Here is a 20,344-nt window from a genome sequence, read left to right on the forward strand (position 1 = left end):
AATGTATAGCTTGTTGGATGACAATAGATGAATTTACTTGGTCAAAAGATACTGCTTTAATAAACATTTGAATTTAGTTTTCTTGTTTTCTTAGTTCATGTATCTTTGAAGTGAGTTCCATTCCTGCATTGCTCGAAACATTTACTGTTTGTTTAATTGAGTTGGTTCTTGCTTTAGGTAAAATGAAGTTCCCTCCTGTTGCATGCCTGGTTGAGTAGTTTTGAGATGCTGAACTAAACGTTACATTTTTAAGTCTTTGTCACTTTGTTTTTAATAAATGTCAAAAGTGAGTATCGTAGTCTGTTTTAAACAGTAACAGGGTGTTTGTCCTTCGTTTGGGTCTTATTTCTTTTTCAATTTCACCAAAAGAAAATACAGTAAGTTGTAAGAATGTGTTCATGACGTGTTTTTACTTGTAAGGTTAACTTTCTGTCTCTGTCTGTTTCAGCAGGAGGATGGAAACTGACGACTGCTGTGACAGTTCCTGCTATTTTCCTCATTATCATACTCATCTTTGTCGTCATATGGATCATGTGAGCAGTTCTTTTTCAGCAAATACTTGTTCATGATTAATGCATTGTACCCTCACAAACAACAATATGGTTTACTTTTCTATTTGAATGCACCTCACCAGAAAGAAGAGGGCCTGCAAGCAACCGTCTGAGCCCGGAGACAGACCAGAGAACAGTGAACAGGTGAGGAAGTCTCTGAATTTATGAATCAGGGACGGTTGAACTCTTGACATAGTGTTTGATTTGTTTGCCTTCAGCAATGTTTGTCCTATTTGTTTGCTGTAAGTGCTTCAGCTTTTGCTCTATCCATCCTGGTGCTTCACATGTTGGGTTTTTCCAAAAAAATGATGATTTTCTGAGAGCTCCCCAAAAAAGGAAAGTGAGACCTTTTAGGTTGCGTTGCTTTCCTGGCCATGATAAAGACACCCAAGGATCATCAGCATTCAACAAGGCAAACCATAACATTATGAACTGCTTTTAATGAAACACCAAAAACAGGATTGGTTTCTGATTCAAGTCTCAAGTTCCCTCTTTTGCTTTCAGTAAAATTACAACTTCTGTCTCTGTAAATAACTCAAGCCTTGAATCCTGTCTTTCAAAAGTCTGTCTGTAAATAATTGAATACTCTTTGTTGTCCGGTGTTCACAGATACAACCAGCAGAGGAGCAGGATGAGCTTCAATATGCCACTGTCGACTTTTCCAGGAACCAGGCTGATCCTCTCTACTCCAACATCCAACCAGTTAAACCCCAAACACACAAGAAGAAGAAGAAGGAAGAAGAAGAAGGAGAACAAGAGGAGATGGTTGAGTACTCTGTGGTTAACTTTAACAGCGGCGGTGCAGCCCAGAGGTAAAACAACTCCTCACATAACATGATCTTTAACCACAAAACTATTGTTTTCATCATTCTGTTTATTGTGTTTTCATCATTTACCGTGATCACTGTTGGCCTGTTATCATATAATCTCATGTCTTTCTTCTTCTCAGCACCAGTGGTCAGCAAGCTGCAGATCCAGCTGCATTGTACAGTACAGTCAACAAACATGGACGAAGAAACCTCTAGTTTACTCTCATCCAATGAAATCCTTACAGGAAACCACTTTGAGAATGAATCCTCGGGACAGACTCCTTCAAGAACGCAGCTAGACCTGCATTTAATAAATGACTTCAAACAGATAAATGATGTTAGTATTAAGCTTTGTGAATGACTTACTGTGGTCCACCTGTAAAGTGATTATGAATTATTTTACAGGATTAATAATATGAGTTTTACATTAACAAGACTCAGGTTTAAACAAATCAAACAAGTATTACTAGTTAAAAAGTATTTACCTTTATTGTTAATTGTTGTTGTGAAGATTCTTATTTTGTATTCATCTGTTTCTTATTGTTTTGTGGGGGAAGCTTTTATTTTGAAGGCTGATTTGCTTCTTACCTGCTTTAAACCGGATATTAAAAGACTCAGGTAGGTAGACAGTCAGTGTGTTAATTGATTTTAAAAAACCCACTGTTATCCACGCCCTCACATTTTAGCAACCAGCTGGAAGGTGTACAAGGTACAACCTTTGTAATCTTTATGATGTTTTCAATGATTTATTTAAGCGTGCTAGCCTTTAGCTTAGCCATGCTATCTCATTCGCTCGCCCTTAGACCTTGGTTAATTTAGTCCTGTTAAATGTAGTTATTATGTTGATTTTTTTGCTAAATTTAATTGCTCATTTTATGTGTATTTAAGGCCTATAGTTATCAATACGTGATTTATATATATTCTTTGGTGTAGTTAGTAAATGTTATTAATATGGTTCTTTAACTTTGTTGTTTGACTTGGTAAAAATGTTCTAAATTAACCTGACTATCTATTTTTATACCTTATCTCTTGTTATGTGTTAATATTATAAATATTTATGGTCCTTTTCTCTGTTTTGGGTTTAATGGTTATTTGCATGTTTATAAAGTTTGTCTCTCTGTTGTGTTTTATGTACAGCTCTTACGGTTTGTTTGTGAGTTATTGCACAGCATGAAGCAAAAAAGTAAAGTAACATAAACCAACAGATAAAGGATTCATCAATTGCTGTAGCTGGGTTTGCTACAGCTACCATGCCCATTCCAGGTGGTCAGATTTAAATGCACCTGTAGCCTGTGTGTGGTGTCGGTAAGAGAGCAGAAACACACCGAGCACAAAGGTTGTACTGTCACCACACGTTTGGCATTCATCTAAATGTCTGTAGTTAGTTCACCTGTTGCTTATATCCTTGCTTTTATTCACTTACAAGTTTTACTTAAATGGTTCTCTTGTAATGTGTCACAGATGTAAATGAGTAATGGAAAATGTTTACACTTCCTGAACCAAATTTCAATGAAATACTTCTGCAAACAATGTAAAAAGGGATCAAATGTAAATTTCATTTTTCCAAACAATCAGAGATGAATGACAAAATGTAAATGTCCTGACTCTGACTCTCTGATGTTTCACTGCCCTCTAGTGGAGAGGCTTTTATTCTCACTTTCAGGCTTCATCATTCAGTGCTCCCTAAACGGGATAAATAAACATTTTAATTTATCATTTGATTTATGATATAATATGTATAATCCATCGAGCAACGCCCCCGAGTCTTCGTTACCCAGCTTCCCTGAGTCTCCACAGTCCCAGCAGCTGGTTTGCCATTCAAAGCCTCAGACTCAGCAACTGGTGTGCGAGCCTCATCCTTCCCACTTCCAAGAGCCTCAGCTAACAGGGTTCCCAGTGACCCAGTACCTGTGCTTCCCAGTAACTCTGCCCCCGTGCTTCCAAATGACCCAGCCTCCATGCTCTCAAGAGCCTGAGACCACCCAGTGCCCCAGAACCTCAGCCAAACTGTGTTCCAGAACCTCAGCCAACCTGTGCCCCAGAACCTCAGCCAACCTGTGTCCCAGAACCTCAGCCAACCTGTGCCCCAGAACCTCAGCCAACCTGTGCCCCAGAACCTCAGCCAACCTGTGTCCCAGAACCTCAGCCAACCTGTGCCCCAGAACCTCAGCCAACCTGTGTCCCAGAACCTCAGCCAACCTGTGTCCCAGAGCCTCAGCCTGTGCTCCTGTCCTGCCAGAGCATCTTCAGCTCCAGCCCTCTTAACTTTCCTGTTGAGGCCTGGTTCCCCATTGGCATGTCTGTCCATTGCTGTGTCCCAGTGGGAGGCCCTGCCAACAACTGCATCCCTGTTGTAGGCCCTGCCCACTCTTTTGGGCCTGTCAGTGGCCTGGCCTATACCTGCCCATGTTTTTACGTTGACGGCAAAACAGAAATCTCCTCGCCGCCGCCTTCCCAAACTGCTCTCACCGTTTGGTCGGCCTCCCGTCCTCCCTCCTGAACTATTTGCGCTCATGCCCTTCAGGTTCCTGCTCTCCCTCTGCCCTGCCGCCCACCTGAACTTTTCTGCTCCCTGAACTCTAGCCCTTGGTTCAACTCAGCTGCAGACTATTAAACATCCTGCCTCAGTGCACAGATGAACTGTACAGGACTGTACAAAGATTAGTGGGATTCAAAAATAAATATATAAATAAAATAAAAAAAACTTTGTTCTCAGCATGCTTCTCTTTGAACTCTGTTCTGCTGCAAAATATTCCTATGAAATCTATTTTATCTTTCTATGATTAATCCACTTGACCAGCTCATGAGTACCCCCCCCCAAAAAAAAAAAATTATCCTGAACTGTGATTGGCTATTCACCCTGTCAGAGCTGAGACTAATGATAAAACTGACTCTTCTCTTTTTTAAGGCTCCTGAATCAATGAATCATTTTTAATTGTTTGATAAATAGTTAAAATAATAATAATAAATACTTTGCATATCTATTTCACAAGACCGGTGCATAGGACGGTAATGCACACTGTCATACTTGCAATGAAGTAACTAGCATGTACAGGACCAACACATTGCTAATTCATGTAATCTTGCAAGTTTGACTGTAAGTACTTTAAATTTGGACTTTTAGCATACATCTTATTTTTGTGTCAATAAAGAATGAAGCTAAAAATGTATTTATGTTTCCATTATTTTGTTTTATAACTGAGATATAACAGGTGAATTTCAATAGGTTATTTTTAAAGGTAAATCATGTACTATTATTTATTTGTGTGTGTTTTTGAAGGCCACCCCTGCGTCAGTCAGTGCACCAGTCGGGCTACCCCAGTGTTGATGCTCCTGCACCCAAGGGTCTCACATTTTGAAGATAACCCCTTGTTCAGTTTTTATGTCCTGTAAAAAAAATAAGTTTGCCCTAAAACAAGTTTGGTACCAATAGGACTTATTTGTGACGTGAGTTCTTCCTGTTTGACTGATCATATATGTTAATCATCTAAAGAGGAAGGAAATGTAGGCGTTAAAAACACCCTGATATCTGTCTTCTGTTCACTCACTGCAGAGGAGGACAGTCTTCTCTCAGACGATATCCTTCTTCACTGTAAGTAGAATAATTTATCAACATGTCTGGTACTGTTTGAGTCCTGCTGTGTTCTTATTAATCTGCTAACATGTTTTATTGTCCCTAAAGTCACACAGAGAGATGAGAGGAGCAGCGATGACTTTAACTGCAGCAGTGAGTGGATTTATCGTCCTCCTCCTCTCTGTGTCAGGTACTTCATATCTACAGTTACATTCATTTAATCTAAAGAGGGAAATCTGAGGAGATGTGGGACTGATTAATGCAGACTGAAAAGTGTGCTTGATGTTACAGGAAATCTTCTCAGAAACACTATAAACACAGTTTTAATGTATATCATTGTGTATCTGTTTTAATGTCTAACAGGAAGATCTTTAGTTGGATCGCCTTTTTCATATTATTTCTTAAGCAGTTTGTTTGCAGAATCTTTCATACAGTTTCTATCGACATGTATTTTTTATCCTTTTTAACATTTTTTGGATGGAAACTTGTTTCCATGATGCGTTGACAGCTTTTAAGATCGTATCTTTAAGTATGAGTGTCTGCTCTGTTTCTCACACCTCATAGTTCTGCTTTTTTTAAAGTCTTCACACTTACTTCAACAGCAAACTTACCACAGACCATCCAAGTATGGCAAAAAGTCTTTAATAATCAATTCATAGTTTTCACATGACATCACACGCTTATGGAACCGCCCACCTGGCGGGCGATAAAGACTCTGTAGCTGAACGCTACTGAGAAGTTATTGGTCTCAGTGTTTTTTTATCAGTTTAATTTTTCCATGTTTCAAATGAGAGACAGTTGTTGTTGAATGTGATGCACTAACCGACGAGGAGACGAGCCCGGGTTGTTCTTCTACAGAATGTTTGAAAGAAAACCCAGAGAGGAGGAGATTGTGGATTAATGCTGTTAGACGCTCTGCTGTCCCTGTGAGGGAACAAAAGAACAGACTTCTCCTCATCATGACATTAAAGATTGTGTTAACTTGATCTAAATATTCCTGCCTTTAACGAACATTACTGTCCCAGAACACTGACTGACAGAGACCCAGATACTATCGTCAGCTAACCTTAACTTATGTTAGCTTGTTAGCACTCACCGATGTTTGGATGATGAAGAATTTCTTGCCCTTCACTTCCTAAACGAGCATTATTGACCCAGCCACATCAAAAATACATAAAACTGTCTTTTCATCCTACAATGGTGAAGGAGAGGGATTACCCTCTAAATATAACATCTCTAAAGTGATGTTCTTCTCTCTGATAATCAATACTTCCTCTTACAACCGTAAAGTTCACAGGTCTAAATAACACATTTAACGTTCTCTACACCTTCAGACTGGATGATGTCTGGTCTCAACGACTTGCAGATTAACTGTAGAAACAAGTGAACATCTTCTACTCTTCCTTTAACTGTATATACAAATGGACAACATCCCTCAGGCTCCTTCTGTTGAACAAGATGAAGCCAAATTATCCTCATGATGGGCGCTTACATATTGCATATTTGCAACCAGAGTCTGCGTAGTAGGGATCCACTGGAAGACGTCACGCTACTTCCTCTAACGAAAACATTTAACGTCCAGAGAAACATAAAAATCCCTCAGGTGTGTTCAGTCAACAGAAGAACAGATGCATGCATTTAGATTTCATTGTTGACCCCCATGGCCTTTCTGTTATCATGGAGGAGGTTGGAGTTTGACCTATACTGCAGCCAGTCAGCAGGGGGCGCTCTAAATCTTTCGGCTTTGACTGCAGCCGTTGCACCGTCAATTTTAACATACAGTCTATTTTTACACTAGAGCAGGGGTCTCCAACCTTTCTTCATCTGAGAGCTTCTTTGAAAAAATGAAAGTGGCCAATCAAATCTCTTGCATTCATTTACATCAGCTGAATGAAGCTACTGTTTGTACACGTGTGAAATTGCAAAAAGCCAATGCTCATCAAGAATCTTAAATTCACATCAAGGTCCAAGAAAAAAACATGAATATTTTACACTTCTTATTGTAAGCTATGTTGCTGAGAATTCACATCAATGTCCAAGAAAACATTACTTCTTTACACTTGTTTTAATGGGCCAAATGTATGAATAGTGGGAAGAGGTACATTCACTGATTTATTTTTATCTTTATTCTTTTAACACAGTCGGTCAACCTATAGGTGAGCTACTTTAAACCTGCCTGCTCCGAGCTACCTGTTGGAGACCCCTGCACTAGGGCTTTCAAACAATTACACATTTATGATTAATCATATCTTTAATCACATGTTTGAAGTTCCATTATTTTACATTTTAAATATGTTATGCTTTTATTGTAGATATTATACTGTTTTATGTTAAGGGTGCTTTACTTCCTGTTTGGATACAAACGTTTTTTTTTATATGTAGAGACTTTTCATTTTTCTTTTTAAGGTTATGGATGTTGATGGTTGTTTCCTGATGTGCTCTGTGTTACAGTGGTTCAGGGTCAGGACAGCTGGAGAGTGACTTACTCTTCTCTTCAGATCTGTGCTTATAAAGGATCAACTGTGGAGATGAACTGCACCTTCACATACCCAGAGAGGACAAAAGGAGAAGTTAACTCACTTCAGAAAACATTCTGGTTGAGAAAAGATGGTTTTCATTACAAAGATGTAGAAACAGACTCAGAGTATTCAGGTCGTGTGAAGAATATCTGTGATGAGAACAAATGCACTCTGAGAATCACAAACCTGAGAGAGACAGACTCGACTGTGTACAGGTTTGGATTCATAATAAACAAAGACAGTTATCATGGTCACCCTGGGGTCACTCTGTCAGTCACAGGTAATCTTTCACCTCAATATTTCTGAGCTCACTGTTTCTAATACATTATAAATACATGTTTTAATATGTGCATGTTTTGTGAAAACAGTTGACGTTTCTTCACATGTTCAGATCTCCAGGTGAAGGTGAGCAGACCACATGAGGCTCTGCTCTTTCAGTGTCTCAGTGGACTTTCCAGTCAAACCTCCTACATCTGGTTCAGGAACGGACAGAAACTCAAACATAGCACTTCATCTTATTATCCACCAGAGCAGCTTCTTCAGACAGACAGTTACTCCTGTGCTCTATCAGGACATGAGAAGTGCCCGTCTCCTCCAGTGTGTGAGTTTATTTACAGTCTTCACTGATTCACACCATCAGATGGAATCTTTAAACTATTAAATGGTGCCTCATAGCAGCATGTACCTCAGTGGTATTTGTTATTTATTTAGATTTTTCATAGAGTGTCCTGTTTATCTGTTTCAATGTAAAAAAAAAAAACCTTTATTCAGCTGTCATGAGCCTCAATTTCAAAACCAAAAGCTAAGTTAGAATGTAATATGTTCATCATCATCATCTGATGTGGATGACAAAGGTCTCTCTGATTCTCCTCCAGATGCTCCAAAGCTTCCCTCTGTGTCAGTGAGTCCCTCTGCTGAGATAGTGGAGGGCAGTTCAGTGACTCTGACCTGTAGCAGTGATGCTAACCCAGCAGCTACTTTTAAATGGTACAAGAGAAATCAGACCCCTCAATACCTTCATGAAGGAGCACAGCTGGTCTTCAACTACATTCAACCCTCGGCCTCTGGAGAGTATTACTGTGGATCTGAGAACAAGCTGGGGAGGAAGAGGTCTGGATACGTCTCTATCAATATGAAATGTGAGTGAAACAGCAGAAATGTTCTTGAAGATATTATGTGTAAAGAAGAAACTCTCACCTACAAATAAACACACTACTATAGTCTCTTTGACAGATTCAAGTTCAAGGACCAGTGTGTGAGATTTAATCAGGACTTTAATGTGACGATTTAAAATATTTTTACTTGAGTTTAATTACTTTAAAAGTTTGTTATTGTATCCTCTAACCAGGGGGGGTTAAACCTAAAATAGGTTTTCAATTCAGAAGACTCTAGATCAAATGTTCTAAGTATCAATATCAAATGATCTCTAAATGAACAGTTTCAGAATGTTAGCGTTTCAGTTGTTCAGGTTACTCAAACCTTGTGATTCACTAGGTTGTTTAAGGAGATTGGTCGTAGCAGACTCTATAAAGAGCAATAAGACCTCCAGTCCACACAAACACACACAACACCGATGTATGGATATAAAAGAGAAACGTATTTAAGAGGTTTGATCACAGTTCTTTTCCTGTTCACATATATGAAACATGTATACACTTTAAATAAAAAAATACCTCTTCCATATATCTTAAATTAAACAAATCGAAAAGACAAGATGGAAAACACACCTTTGTAACAAAATGAATTAAATCCCCTTTTAAGGTTTCAGTCTTTATCCGTTTCAACTTTGTTTTTCGGTTATGAAAAGAGAGTTCCTTTAATGTTAGATTTTAGGCCCAAAACAAAACATACTGAGATCTCAGAAAAAACAAAAGTGCAAATAAAAATAAAAATCCTTTCAGTTAGACTCCATATGTGCTTCCTACCTCTCTTTGGAACAACACATTATCTGCAGATCAGCATCCAGATGAGACGACAGCACCCTCAAGCAGCAAAGACCTGGACGGCGGTTGAATCGTCCCTCAGAAAAGACCCAGTTACTTCACACTTTTAATTTGATTTTAACACAACAATAACACATGAACTAAGTGACTGTTTTTTATCAATTTGTGTCCCAAGTGACTTCATCACATGGAAAAAAATGACATTGCGTGCTACACACAGATACAGAGCTTAGCTTAGCTCGTAGCTACTAGGCCACAGTTAGGTAAACACAGACCACATTACATCCAAACTTCAATTTACACCAAATATCCTGACTGGTTTTAGTTCTATGACATCTTGAATTCAAATTAAATACAACTGAAACATTTTAACAATGAAATGTGCATGCTAGTCAGCTAATTTGAACAGCTAACTCACCAGGATATCCACATTAAAGGTGAGAACACCTTCAGAGTTTCTGCCGGTGAACTTCTCCTACACTGTGACTGGAGAAACTGCCAGCTTCACTAAAAGCTTTTTAACTCTTGGAAACAGCTCATGAACGTATCTTATTCATCTTCCTGTCTAACAGCTTCCTTTTTATGTGTCTATTTTACTTCACAGTCTGTAGAAATCACGGAGAAAAACTTCATCGTGCCGATGCTTCAGAGGGTACCGATAGCCTGCAGGTGGTGCATTCAAGGAACTTGCGTAAATCTGTAATGCGTTTAAGGAACATCTGTAAATATGAAACTACAGAAATAACCTGGGTTACATTATGTTAATGATTTCCAAGAAGTAGCTCTTTATTACATTTACGCTTCACGTGTTCCTATAATGAACCAGAAAAGACAAAACAAACGCCGGCTTTAGAGAAGGCCTTCAGTTTACTAAAGCTGGGCGGACACTGAAATACAAACACAGATCTAATGACACTTCAGTTATATTTTTATTCTTCTCTCCTCAAGATGCTCCAACAGATTGTTCAGTGACTGTGAGTCCTGCTGGTGAAATCAGAGAGAACAGTAGAGTGACTGTGACCTGTAGCTGTGATGCTAACCCAGCATCTGAATACACTTGGTACAAGAAGAATAACAATCAACCTCTCAGTAGAGAAGCTCAGCTCGTCTTCAGCTCCATCAAGTCCTCTGACTCTGGAGAGTTTTCATGTAAAGCTGAGAACAATCTGGGAAAGCCGACCTATAAATGGATCTCTATTGATGTGAAATGTGAGTGAAACACTTTAAACAGCAACATTCAACATTTGGAGACTTTCCTTACTGACCTGATTTCTCTGTAGTTTCATAGTTTGCTCACACCTTGATTATCCTGTCTGTTAATGACTTTCAAATCTTCAGAAACCTTTTCACTAAATGCTGTTTTCATTTAAAGGTCAGTTATTAAACTACGTCTCTTTTTGAAGCATGAAAGCTTCCCTCTGTGTCAGTGAGTCTCTCTGCTGAGACCGTGGATGGTTAGAGATCAGGGCTGTAGCAGGAGGATCATCAGTATTTATCACTTTCAAAGATATGTTGTTTCAAAAGGATTTTAACTCATAGAGAAGTTCACATCTCTACAGCTTTAGACTGAGAGAATGTCAAATAAAAGATACTGATTCTAACAGGACATGAGGACTAATGCTTCACAGCTGGAATAATAAACTTAAAAATGCTGTATTTCTAATATTTTAAGTTTTAGACCACTGAAATAAACTCTGAAAGATTTACATGTTCAATCTATGTTTAAAAGAGACCTTTATCCTCCTCCAGATGCTCCAAAGCTTCCCTCTGTGTCAGTGAGTCCCTCTGCTGAGATAGTGGAGGGCAGTTCAGTGACTCTGACCTGTAGCAGTGATGCTAACCCAGCAGCTAATTACACCTGGTTCAAGGAGGATGAAGACTCACCAACAGCTTCAGGACAGATCTTTAACATAAACAACACAAGTCCTGAACACAGTGGGATTTATCTTTGTATCGTCCAAAGCACAAGAGGACGTCATAACTCCACTGTACATCTGACTGTTTTGTCAGGTAAGCTTCACACACAGCTTCGGTCTGATTAAACAATTCTTGTTAGACTCTGTTGTTGTTGAGTTGAAAGCTGCTCAGTAGGTAAAAGAGAAGGCCAAGAGTCGTCCCATTACAAGACTCAAGATTCATTGTTACATGTCATCATCTTCCATCTTCTTGTCTTCAGATGTATAAGTTTGTTATTAACATGAACTCCAGTTTAAGTTACAGCAGGTTCTTTTTGTGGTTAAAATAAGGTCATTGTTGGTTGTATTTTCTTACCTTCAAGTACCAAACAGCACTTCAATAAATCTCTGAAGTTTAGAGCCCAACTCTAACCCTGTAATGATTTAGAGAGGGTGATACATGCATTCATCACGACTCGACTCGACCACTGTAATTCTCTTAATGTGGGTTTGAACCAGTCAACCATTCAATGCCTGCAGCTGGTGCAGAAAACAGATTCACATTTTAATAAACAGAAAATCATAACGATGTTCAGAGAGGAACCTCCATCCTGTCAGAGTGTGACTGAATGATGAACAGAGGGTATCACAAAGTAGAAATGAAATGTTTCAATCTAATCCTACCAGTAAAGAGTCTCACATATCTATCTTTAATTCTCAGGGAACTCAACATTCATAATACATATCATCAAGTGGACTCTGCTGCTCTTGATGTTGATTTCTCTGTTTCTCCTGACTCTGTGGACGAGGTAAACACCATACAAATTCATCTGTCAGCACACATCTCTTTTATTTTCTTCTTGAACTTATTTTAGTTTTAGGTTTTATTTGACCTTCATCATGTTAACCTTTGGATTTGTTGTTTTCTGATTTAATCCAGAAAGAAGAAAACTCTGAACTCCACCACTGAACCAAATGAACCTGCAGAGATGATCGAGGTGACAGAGAGAGAGAGAGAGAGAGAGAGAGAGAGAGAGAGAGAGAGAGAGAGAGAGACCTTACTAATCAATCTTTTCCTACATCACTGTAAAACCTGATGAAACATATTTCTGATCAAATCTTATCGTCTGTCATCAGGTGGATGTTGTGTAAGGGAACGTGTCAGCCGTCACTGCAGCACAGACAGAAGACACAGAGGAGCAGGAACACATGCTGTGAAGTCCAGTCAGGTTAGAGCCTCCTGCTCTGAATCAAACAGGCCCACTTCACATTCAGAGTCACAGTTACAACTATAACTTTAGTTTGATGTGATTTTCTCCAGATGCAGTTGAACCAGATGCAGGACTCACTGTGGAGAGCGAGGCTGTGGAGGATGTGGGGGAAGTGGAAACATTGACCTTCAGCAGCAGGAAGTTAACAACAGCATGGAGCAGAGAGTTTAGGAGATGGTTTTCTTTTATTTAGCAGCTTATACATATGTATTTATTCATCATTTCTTTAACTAAACAAGCGTCTTTATTCCTGAAAATGTTCTTTTGTTCTGAAAGGAGCTCTCCAGTCACCTTTCAGTCTGCTCTGTGACATTTTAACTCATAAAGTTTAGTTTTTGTAAATATAACTTGTGTGAATAATATTGGACTATGATGACGTTTGATTATGAGTCACTCATCGTTTTAACTTTTATGCACCTCTTTGTAACTGTCTGAACGTTGCACCGTCAGAGTTTGAGCATTTCTCTGTTTGGTTGTATATTTTATAATGACAATAAAGGCTTTCTATTTCTTAACGAGCAGCTCAATGGTGTAAAATCTGTCCTTCTGCTGTCTCTGTTATTGACATTATAATCACAGTAATCTCTTTTGCAGAAGGCTGCTGGTAGTTTTCAAATCAATGGAGCATATTTTCTTTTGTTTGTACTTTAAATGTTGAATAAATAATTTGACAACTATTTGATAAGAAAGGAGCATGGGAAAGTAATGATCTCTGTCTTATTGCAATCAACTAACTGGCAATATGTCGGGACCAAAACATTGTAAGTTAGACTTTAAAGGAGCTTGAATGACTTTTTTAAGTACTTTTAATTGTGACTTTCTTTTTGTGTCATTAAAACATTAAGCTCACATCAACAAGTACTGGGAGATTTTTCACACAGCCAGCGTCGCTTGTCTCCACAGCGGGCGTCGTTCCAGTTGGCCAGCACCGGGTTGTTATGATACATCTCCACACAATCCTCTCTGTTGTTGGGACCACCCCGATCCGGCTGACCAGACTGCCAGAATCTGAATGAAGAACAGTGATGGAAGCAGTTTAGTGTGAAGACGTTAAAACTGGACTGACAGCAGTTAGTACAAGAAAGCTGATGGCAGAAGCTGCCATGTAGAGTGGCCATAAATATTAGCTGATACCATACATTAATACTTCGACACTGAAGCAGAGGGAGCAATTCAGGGTTAAGTGTCTTGCTGAAGTACACATCTGACATATGACTGCAGGAGCTGAGGATTGAGACGACCGACTCTACCACTCAGCCACAGACACCCTCACCACAGTTGTGTCTCTTACAGTGTTTTAAAGTTGTTTTTATTTTATTGGCAGGACAAGTGTCGTAAGAATGACGTCAAAGAAGTGAATCAATCAGAAATGAACATGAGTTAAATAAAAAACCTGAAGCCTGGTAGCATCATGGGTCAACTTGGTTCTTTATGAAGAAGGAGCCGACCCAGGACTTTAGTTTGGCTTCAGTGTACATGAGCTAAAACACAATGTCTCTTATTGGATCTATGAGGATTAATCACATCATGAATTGTCTTTGATTATATTTAAATCTACTCACATTGACACTAACTGTCAGGGGTTCTCCATGAAGTAAGATTTCAAATGCTTCGATTGAGCCAAATCACTGATGTAAAAGGGGAAATTACTCTGTTAGAATTAAAGACAGAGTTGTACTGCTTTTGTCCAGAAGAGGGCAGCAGAGAGCTGCATAAGCGCTGCCTTCAGTTTGGGTTAGGGAATGCAAAAAGGCTTTTGCTCTCCTTTTTAATAAACTGCAAAGAAAACAGCGCTGTGTGTGAATGTGCATGCCCCTTATAAAAGGTATAGAGTTAAGAGCAGGGAAAATCCCTGGTTCTCTGAAGAATTGTCTAATTTAATCCGAGAAAGAAATTATTATTGGGCAAAAGCAAGAAAGTTGAACACTGATGCTCTCTGGGCTACTTTTAGATGCTTAAGGAATAAATGTACTGCCTTAGTCAAGAAGGCCAAATCTAGCTATTATCTTGCCCTTACAACTGAAAATTTAAATAACCCACGGAAATTCTGGCAGACAATCAAATCTCTATCTCCAAATAACTCCTCTAGTCTTCCAACTTGCATTGTGTCAGAGTCTGCCACTATCCATGACAGAGCTGAGATGCTCAATTGTTTTAATAAGTATTTTGTTTCTTCTGGTTTTCTTTTTGATAAAGTAAATACGCCCTCTACTGCACTGGCTCCACTTGCTATTGCTGAGCCCCCTTTGGATAATGAATTTAACTTTAGACCCTTCACTGTTGCTGAAGTACATAAAGCTCGTAAGAAATTCCATTTAAAAAAACCACCAGGGCCACATAATATAGGTGTTTATTTTTTTAAACTCTTTTTCAAAAACAGATGTTATTGCAGAGCCACTGACCTACATTTTTAATTTAATTCTAACTAGTAAGAAAATCCCCAAAATATGGAAAACAGCTCACGTTCTTCCCCTCTTAAAAGGTGACGAACCGTCGAGCCTCAATAACTACAGGTGTTGTGGCCAAATGACCATATGAATTATTTACAGTGAAAAACTCGTCAAGAGCCAAACATTAATGACTTTAGAATTATTTGTTTATATTATTGTTTATTCTGGCTTAATTTGGTTTTACATTTTGTTATTTGATTTGGGGATATCTGTGCATTATTTCTCCCTCTATGGGGCGGAGCCGCGGCGTATCGGCAGTGGAATTTAAGTTGATTAAGGACACCTGGGGGAGAGTGAGAGGGGGGAAGCGGAACAGTTTTTTGACTGCGAAGGGCCGCTTAGGATATACATTATATAGCGATCTGTTTGTTTATTTTAGTTAAGTTTTCTATTAATAAATATAGTTTATAAGTTGACTTTGGATCCGCGGCTGCCTTTTGTTTTTATTTGATAGCGTGTTAAACCCGCTCAGCAACGACTTACCTAATTGATTTTGTTTGAAGCCATCACATTAAGTCAAAAAACTCTGCTACGATCAAGAAGAAACACACTGTGAACAGGACAAGACGCCGGAGAGGAAACACTGGTCCGGTCGTGAGTAAACAAATAAATGATGAATGTATGACATGTCGGAAATGTTGGATGAGAATTAAAATACAAGAGTCGATATGAACAGACTGAAGAAGAGTGCAAATTAACGTGTTTATGGATGTGGGCTGTGTTTAAAGAGTTGACGGACGGCGCTGATCTAAATGCAACGCAATATAGGCTAACCATGCTCCGTAAGCAAGGGAGCGTCACGAAATGACGTCTTGCTGCGCTCCGCAAAACATAAATAAACAAAACTGTCATCATATTAACGAGTGATGAATAAAATAAAGCATGGAAATTCCCAAGACCTCTGCCGAGGCAGAAGAAATGTTAAAAGCTCTCAAAGCATCCCGTAAAGGAAAATTAACAGTTTTTTGTTTTGCAAAGAACAAACAGGAGAGCTAGATTCCAACACCTTGTGGAATTCATGGAATAACAAGCAAATATACTTCTGGATCCATTGTTTGGAGATATTCAAGACCACCACCTGTCAAACAAAAGGATGGTACCAAGAAACCAAACAGTGAACCTAAAAGCACATAAGAGCCAAGGTAGCAGCTTTGCTACTATATTAACAACAGACTTTCAAGGCAGTGCTTCACACCCAGGTATGGGACAGCACTGCACATTCAAACATCTGCCAACAGGTGGCAGTCCTGCTTCTCAATGCACTTTCTGTAAAGACAAGCAAAATTTAAAGTCCTTCCACACAAGAAAAAGGTTGATTTCCTAAAAACAAATGGTCACTGCTTTGGATGTTTAATAAAAGGACATATAAGCAAAAACTGCAAACGAAGGCTGACATGTCAAAAGTGTAACAGGAATCACCCAACAATTTTATACAGAAGGCATAGGAACGACATATCAAGAACTCAAACCCAATGCTAGCCCTACCAAAACAAAAGAAACATCCGTCAGCAGTGCTCTTGTTTCAGCGGATGAAGTAACTGGGGCCGGTAGGGACTGCGCATTAGCCATTGTGCCAGTCAGAGTAAAAGTTGATAAAGGGAATAAATTCATCTCAACTTATGCATTCCTCGATCCTGGCAGCTCTGCATCATTTTGCACAGAGCATCTGATGAAGCAGCTGAACCCTAAAGCAAGGAGAACTACGGTTGTCTTAAAAACCATGGGGCAGGAAAGGCCTATAAAGAGTTATGAACTCACTGGATTGGAGATGGGTAACTTGGAGGGCAGCACCTACCTTAACCTACCCAAAGTGTTCACACAAAGTAAGATACCTGTCTCAAAGGAGAATATACCTACCTCTAAGGATCTCAAAAGATGGCCATATCTAAACAGAATACAACTGAATGAAATTGATGCTGATATTGATCTTCTAATAGGAGTTGATGTGCCTAAAGCAATGGAACCATGGGACATAATAAATAGTCAAGGAAATGGACCATATGCAGTCAAGACAGTGTTTGGATGGGTGGTAAATGGGCCACTTTATTCTTGTTCTGCTGTGGAATCTGGACCCGTGGTAGCAATGGCCAATCGAATATCAGTTGGTCAACTAAAGGATCTCCTGATAAGACAATATAATCAGGACTTCCCTGAAAAGGCCTATGAAGAGAAAAATGAAATGTCAGATGAGGACAGAAGATTCATGAAGATCGCATCAACCTCAGTTGTACAAAAGGATGGACACTATCACTTACCTTTGCCTTTTCGCAACAAAGAGACTGTAATGCCTGACAACTATGAAATGGCAGAACAGTGCACCTTAAATCTTCTCAGGAGATTCAAAAGGGATGAAGGTTATGCAATGGAGTACATAAGTTTCATGGATGATGTGTTCAAGAAAGGATTTGCAGAGAAAGTGCCAACTTGAACAGCTAGATCGGCGAGACGGACAGGTATAGTACATACCTCATCACGGTGTTTACCATCGTCAGAAAGGAAAACTAAGAGTTGTGTTTGACTGTGCTTCATCCTACAAAGGCACATCTTTGAACAAAGAACTCCTCCAAGGTCCTGACCTGGCAAATACTCTCATTGGAGTTCTACTCAGGTTTCGCCAGGAACAAATAGCTTTCATGGCGGATATTGAGGCAATGTTCTATCAGGTAATGGTTAATGACAACCATAGGGACTTCCTCAGGTTTCTATGGTGGCCTAGTGGAGACACAACAAACCCTTGGAAGCCTATAGAGTGAAGGTTCACCTCTTTGGCGCTGTTTCTTCACCTAGCATTGCCAATTTTGCTCTAAAACAAACAGCAGAAGACAACAACTACAAGTACGAAAAAGAGGTAACTGAATCAATCCAACACAATTTCTATGTTGACGACTGCTTCAAATCAGTGGCCACAGTAGATCAAGCCATCAGGCTTATCAGAGACCTCAAAGAAGCTTGCTCTCAGGGAGGCTTCTCATTGACCAAATGGGTCTGTAATAGCCGCCAAGTTCTGATGAGTATTCCTGAAAATCAGAGAGCAAAGAATCTCAAGGATCTAAATCTGGACAGAGAGAAACTGCCAGTTGAAAGGGCTCTCGGGATCCAATGGAATACTGAAAGTGATTCCTTTACCTTCAAAATCGCCATCAAGAACAAAGCCCTCACAAGAAGGGGTATTCTTTCCATGGTTAGCTCAATCTATGATCCGTTGGGATTCCTTGCCCCTTTCATTCTCAAGGCCAGGCAAATACTCCAAGAACTCTGCAAATTAAAATGTGGATGGGATGAAATCATCCCAGGAAAACTGACTAAGCAATGGCAGATCTGGGTTACAGGTTTGGATCAGCTCAGCAGATTTCAAGTGGACAGGTGTATAAAACCTGAGAATTTTGGCCCAATCAGGACTACAGAACTCCATCACTTCTGTGATGCGAGCGAAATGGGTTATGGCACTGTGAGTTACCTCAGGTTTACAAATGTTGCTGGACAAGTCCATGTCGTATTCATTATGGGGAAATCCAGGGTCACTCCTCTCAAACAGATTACGATCCCCAGGTTGGAGCTGACAGCGGCAACGCTTGTTGTAAAGGTGGACAGGATGTTGAAAAGAGAACTCCAAGTAGAAATCAAAGACTCTATATTCTGGACAGACAGCACCTCTGTGCTAGGATATATTCATAATCATACAAAGAGATTCCACACTTTTGTTGCCAACAGACTTTCAGTAATCCATGACCTATCTCAAGAAAAGCAATGGAGACATGTGGGCTCTAAAGACAACCCAGCAGACGTGGCATCACGTGGGCTGCATGTTGAACCCTTCCTAGAGTCAAGATGGCTCAAGGGTCCCAAGTATCTGGAACTGCAAGAAACAGCTTGGCCAGAGACCCCGAAGAAATTGAGACAAATTCCTCCCGATGATCCAGAGATAAAAAAAAAAACGAGGCATCTGTTAATAGTCCATGGTGGAGAAAAATCCAACCAGCAAGCTGATTGAGTATTACTCATCACGGAACAGACTGCAAAAAGGTGTTGCTTGGATCTTAAAGTTCAGAGAACTTCTTCTTTTATTAAATCAAAGAACAAAATCTGCAAAAACTGACCTAAACTCGAGCTGGACATCTGCAAAAACCCTGAAAGACAAAATGAACCTTTTAAAGATAATCTGTGAAGTACATCTGTCTGTAGGAGACATGAAAAATGCTGAAAGGTCAATCATTCTGTATGAGCAAAGACGCTTTTTCTCACAGGAACTCACGCGCTTGGAAAACGGAAGGAAAGTGAAAATGAGCAACGCAATCTGTAAACTGGATCCAATGGTGGATGAAGGCATGCTGAGAGTTGGAGGGAGAATAGGCAAGTTAGCAATGCCTATAGACTTAAAGAATCCAATTATACTACCCAAAAACTCTCACATATCCAAACTACTAATGCAAAATATCCATCTGCAGACTGGGCACTCAGGGAGAAGCCACATGCTCTCCAGACTACAGCAAAGATTCTGGTTGCCTCATGCAAACTCATCTGCAAGACGAATCATTAAGAACTGTGTCCTCTGCCGCCGCATGCAAGCGAAGGTTGGCGAGCAGAAAATGGCTGATCTTCCGGAGGACAGAGTGTCTCCAGATCTACCACCCTTTACACATGTGGGTATTGATTATTTTGGACCAATAGAGGTGAAGCGGGACGGTCAAATGTTAAATGCTGGGGTGTTATCTTTACTTGCCTGGTGAGTCGAGCTGTACACTTACAAGTGGCAAACTCATTGGACACTGATTCCTGCATTGATGCTCTGCGCAGATTCATGTGTCGCAGAGGAACAGTGACAAGCATCCGCACAGACAATGGGACAAATTTCGTGGGGGCACAGAAGGAGCTTAAAGACACTCTCAAAAAATTTGATCATCACAAAGTGGAAAATGCATTACTGAAGGATGGCGTAAAATGAATATTCAACCCACCATTTGGAGCCCATAACGGTGGAGTATGGGAAAGGCTTGGTATCATCGTTGATGACAATTTGTCTTTTAAACCCCATATCGAGAACCTGGCAAAGAAACTAAAGGTGAGATTGGGCTTTTATTTCAGACATAAATCTTGTTTTTCTTTTGTTTCTAAAAAGAGGCTTATTGCTGCTACTTTCATTCCATTATTAGATTATGGTGATGTACTGTACATGAATGCCTGCTCTACCTCACTGCACATGCTGGATGCTACTTATCATTGTGCGTTAAGATTCATTACCGGCTGTAAATCACTCACCCATCATTGCACCCTGTACTCTAAAGTAGGCTGGCTGTCCCTGTCAGCTCGTAGGCTTCTTCACTGGTACACCTTC

At 39.7% G+C, this 20,344-nt stretch overlaps 2 long non-coding RNA genes across 2 annotated transcripts; both read left to right on the top strand.

Annotated features, from left to right (window-relative positions):
- The first annotated feature begins 4,893 nt into the window (after positions 1-4,893).
- LOC136180448 (uncharacterized) lies at positions 4,894-7,727 on the top strand. The gene is made up of 3 exons (XR_010667098.1): positions 4,894-4,952; positions 5,043-5,124; positions 7,386-7,727. It is a non-coding gene; the product is annotated as an uncharacterized lncRNA (long non-coding RNA).
- Positions 7,728-11,020: 3,293 nt separating this feature from the next.
- LOC109977652 (uncharacterized) lies at positions 11,021-12,333 on the top strand. Its single transcript, XR_010667099.1, has 3 exons — positions 11,021-11,406; positions 12,013-12,100; positions 12,232-12,333. It is a non-coding gene; the product is annotated as an uncharacterized lncRNA (long non-coding RNA).
- The last annotated feature ends 8,011 nt before the right edge of the window (positions 12,334-20,344 follow it).

This window comes from Labrus bergylta, chromosome 1 (assembly GCF_963930695.1).
Source record: "Labrus bergylta chromosome 1, fLabBer1.1, whole genome shotgun sequence".
NCBI lineage: Eukaryota > Metazoa > Chordata > Actinopteri > Labriformes > Labridae > Labrus > Labrus bergylta.